The 4,572-nt window shown below is 40.3% G+C and overlaps 1 pseudogene; it reads left to right on the top strand.

Annotated features, from left to right (window-relative positions):
* Positions 1 to 1,681: 1,681 nt before the first annotated feature.
* Positions 1,682 to 4,565, top strand: LOC145484557 (uncharacterized; annotated as a pseudogene).
* The last annotated feature ends 7 nt before the right edge of the window (positions 4,566 to 4,572 follow it).

Genomic DNA, 4,572 nt, shown 5'->3' with positions numbered 1-4,572 from the left:
CGAGTAAAACAACCCCCCCCCCCCCCTTTCCGCTTAGCTCAAAGTCTGGATCCGCCACTGCAAGCGGTCTCGTGGAGGAATCAGTCCATGCGAAGTTGACCGAAGAAACATATTATTTTAACCATAAATTTGCGTCAAAAGCTCTCATCGCCTCGAAATTTCCTCAAGAGCATGCTCAATAATTGCCCTAACCATCGCTTTCCTACATCGCCGACCGAGTGGAAATTTAAGGTCGCAAATCTTTCAGATATTTAGACCTTGTCCTTCTGTGAAATCGACAAGCGAAAAATAATCGAAAGCTTCGTTATGTGCATGGTGGCCGAACGCAAACTTCATATATGACTTACTTAGGCTTGATTTCCAATAGTTTGAGGGTAAATTCCAAGTCCCAGGGACTTCAAACTAACTTGCAAAGACCTTGTCCTTGGCAGTGAACTCGACAAGCGAAAAATAACAGAAAACTTGGTTTAGTGCATGGTGGGCGAAAATAGTCCCTGTAAAACTTACTCAGACACTGGAAAGAAGTAGAGACCAGGCTGCGCAAACTTTTGCACCTACTTAGGCTTGATTTCCAAGAGCTTCGACGACATTTCCGAGTCCCAGGGACTTTCAATTACCTCGAGAAGACCTTGTCCTTCAATGAAATCAACAAGCGAAAAACAATCGAAATCTTGGTTATGAGCATGCTGGCCGAAATAAACCCCTATTAAACTTACTTAGAGACTGGAAAGAAGCAGAGATCGGCCTGCGCGAACTTTGATTTTGACCTACTTAGAGTTGATTTCCAAGAGCGTGGACGATATTTCCGAGTTCCACGGCCTTCAAACTAACTCGCCAAGACTTTGTCCTTCAGTGACCTGAAGGTTTAAATAAATTTTCCGTTGAAAGGTATTTGGTACTTTTCTGAAAGTTACCAAATTTTATCTTCAGATTGACACCACTCAATCTACAAAAGTCGTCAGCGTTTTCCTCTTAGCTTTTCCTTTCTTTAACTGGCTTTGTAGGCGTATCACCCTTCCATGTAAATTCTCCGTTATTCGTCGTGCATGCATCAACAGCAAAGTGTAAGACGATCGCCTTCAGCCTATATTTCGCGCGAAAATAGTCAGTTTTAAGAGGTGATAAAAGTGGGCGGCATTCAAAAAACCCAAGTTCTCTGGCAGGCGGTATTTCTCGCGATTAGCGACTTCGCCAAAACTTTATTTCAGCCTAGGTCAAAACTTTCCCTTAGTATTCCGCGCGCCTACAATACCGCCAGCTAGGCAGGCTAAAACTTTAACCACGCCGGGCTGGCGCGCGCTGTGAAGCGGAACAATCAGAGAAGACTGGAACTTGGTGTAAACGCCAGTCAATAAATAATGCCTCCGAGCGGTCCTGGGATTAGTCCAAAGGCGCCAAATCTCAAATGTACTGAAAGTTCACAGTTTTGCCATCATTTTGGTACCAAACATGCAATACTTTCTTCGATATTCGCTTAGAAAGAGACTGCCGAGGAAACAGTGAAAGAAAAGGTAAGGTTTTTTTGTCGTTCGTATCGTATTTTTTGCCCGGATAGTTTTTTTAAGCATTTCTGATCTACTTATCCGAGAAGTTTTGCTACGAAGAGAAACTTCGACTCTATGATTTTTGTTTTCGTAATTTGGCTTTCTTTGCTTAGTTTTTTAATGAGTTAATTTCTAGGATGCCGCGCAGAAAGAACACGCGCTTTGACGTGGATCAATTCATGAAAGCCTGGAAGGTTGCAAGAGAAAACCTGTTAGATTCTGTGAGTGAAAATCGCAAGCTATTGGCAGAGAACAATAAAGTCCAACTAGCCCAGGTTAAGGTGAGATGATATTTAATTTGACCTTTTTAAGTAATTCAGTGCTTTGTGAAAGTTTCATATTTCGAATATTCGAGAATTTTGTAAGACAGCATTATAGGCAAGTGGTGGGAGTGCTTTTACAGGGAGGCTTGTAATTCAATTTTGACAGGGTGAGAAATTTATAATGATGATGATGATGATGATGATTTTCATTATAAACAAGGTAATGGTTTGTGCATCCCTGCTGTACCTTCCTACACAAACATTTGTAAACACTCCCCCACCAGCTTTTTATGTGTCTGAACTCTAAATTAACAGCAACAACAACAACAATAATGATAATCTGTATTTTCTTTCATTTTGAAAATTACACGTTATTTGGTCCACAGATAGCAAGTGCTAATCTAGGCGGGCCATTCATCGCTTATTCTAGATTAATGAAATAACAAAAATAACTATTAATTTAAAATTAAAGATATGAATGACAGTTAAAATTAAACTAAATGACAGTAAAAATTAACCAATCAGTTTTATTTAGGAAAGCCTTGGACGATTATTACTTGTAATTTCTATTGTATTTTTAATGGTTTTTCATATGTATCATATTTTATATATCTTACTAATTCTTGTTTATTAGTTTTTAATTCTTAGCAGGATCCCGTTGATAACAGTACTTTGGAAAAGATTCCTGCTGTTTTTGTTATAACTTTGTAAGTGGCTAGGTTGTGAAAGTGACTCCAGGAAAGAATGTCAAACAGTTCTTGCTTTAGCTTATTTAGGTGTGAGGCTGAGGGACTGTGTTTCTCTTTTTAATAGATTTGAGATAACATTAGGCCAGATTGATCAACCTTCTATTGCTTGCCATGAGTAACTTAAAGTAAATTCATTGTTGTTGCCAAGTTCTGCAAATCCTACTGTCTGGACATTGGGTCACATTGTCCCCTCTCATTGTCATCAAGTGCTTGAAAAGTATGGCCAGGGGTGGGGATGGTAACAATGGAAGGGTGAGAAGCAAAGCATATCTTTCTGAAAAAATTAAGTGAAAATTCAACATATCAAAACAGATGGGTTGAAATATTTAGGCATGAATATGTGATGCTGATTTGGCTGCCTCAGCATGGTTTTCAGTAGACAGAAGCTGCAAGCAAACATGTAGCCTACATCCCAGAAAGGGTATTCAGTGATCCATCTTATTGCTATTGTGGTCTGCTAAAGGCATCTCCTGAGGATGCTAAGTGCTTTTTTTGTGGACACCCAATCATGAAACTTATTGAGGAAAGTGTAAAGGATGGAAAGATCGCTCCACGGCTTTTGTAATTAATGTTAAATCTGAATGTGAAGGTGAATTAATCAACATGATACGAGCGTGGGACAGAGAAAAATTCTGAGTCCCCGACAGGAATCGAACCCATGACCTCCCGAACACCGGGCGGGTGCTCTATCCACTGAGCTACGAGAACTCATGGAGAGCAAGGTCATTTAACTGAGTTCACATATGATAGGTGTCCTGCATACTGCTAGGATCAACGCTATCGAAGTCATCGTGAGTAGTGATAAGTTAATAAAGATGGAGAATTTTAAGCTCGGTAATGAAATGTGAAGGTGAATTAATCAACATGACACGAGCGTGGGACAGAGAAAAATTCTGAGTCCCCGACAGGAATCGAACCCATGACCTCCCGAACACCGGTCGGGCGCTCTATCCACTGAGCTACGAGAACTCATGGAGAGCAAGGTCATTTAACTGAGTTCATATATGATAGGTGTCCTGCATACTGCTAGGATCAACGCTATCGAAGTCATCGTGAGTAGTGATAAGTTAATAAAGATGGAGAATTTTAAGCTCGGTAATGAAATGTGAAGGTGAATTAATCAACATGACACGAGCGTGGGACAGAGAAAAATTCTGAGTCCCCGACAGGAATCGAACCCATGACCTCCCGAACACCGGGTGGGCGCTCGGTTGATCCTAGCGTTGATCCTAGCAGTATGCAGGACACCTATCATATATGAACTCAGTTAAATGACCTTGCTCTCCATGAGTTCTCGTAGCTCAGTGGATAGAGCACCCGCCCGGTGTTCGGGAGGTCATGGGTTCGATTCCTGTCGGGGACTCAGAATTTTTCTCTGTCCCATGCTCGTGTCATGTTGATTAATTCACCTTCACATTTCATTACCGAGCTTAAAATTCTCCATCTGTATTAACTTATCAATGTTAAATCTATACACAGTCTAACTCAAAAACACTGCTGACTTGAGATTATATTATATTATATTAGCAACAGCTAGCAAATTCAGATAGTGTACTCACTAGCAGCAGCTATAGAAACTTTAACATAGTGTACTTATTAGCAGCAGCTATAGGAACCTAAGATAGTGTACTTATTACCAGCAGCTATAGGAAGCTAGGATAGTGTAGTTATTAGCAGCAGCTATAGGAAGCTAAGATAGTGTACTTCTTAGCAGCAGCTATAGGAAGTTAAGATAGTGTACTTATTAGCAGCAGCTATAGGATGCTAAGATAGTGTACTTCTTAGCAGCAGCTATAGGATGCTAAGATAGTGTCCTTATTAGCAGCAGCTATAGGAACCTACAATAGTGTACATATTAGCACCAGCTATAGGATGCTAAGATAGTGTACTTATTAGCAGCAGCTATAGGAACCTAAGATAGTGTAGTTATTAGCAGCAGCTATAGGATGCTAAGATAGTGTACTTATTAGCAGCAGCTACAGGAAGCTAATATAGTGTACTTATTAGTAGCAGCTA

This window comes from Orbicella franksi, chromosome 4 (assembly GCF_964199315.1).
Source record: "Orbicella franksi chromosome 4, jaOrbFran1.1, whole genome shotgun sequence".
Classification (NCBI taxonomy): Eukaryota; Metazoa; Cnidaria; class Anthozoa; order Scleractinia; family Merulinidae; genus Orbicella; species Orbicella franksi.
The sequence above is the reverse complement of the archived record's forward strand: the minus strand, read 5'-3'. Positions and strand labels throughout refer to the sequence as shown.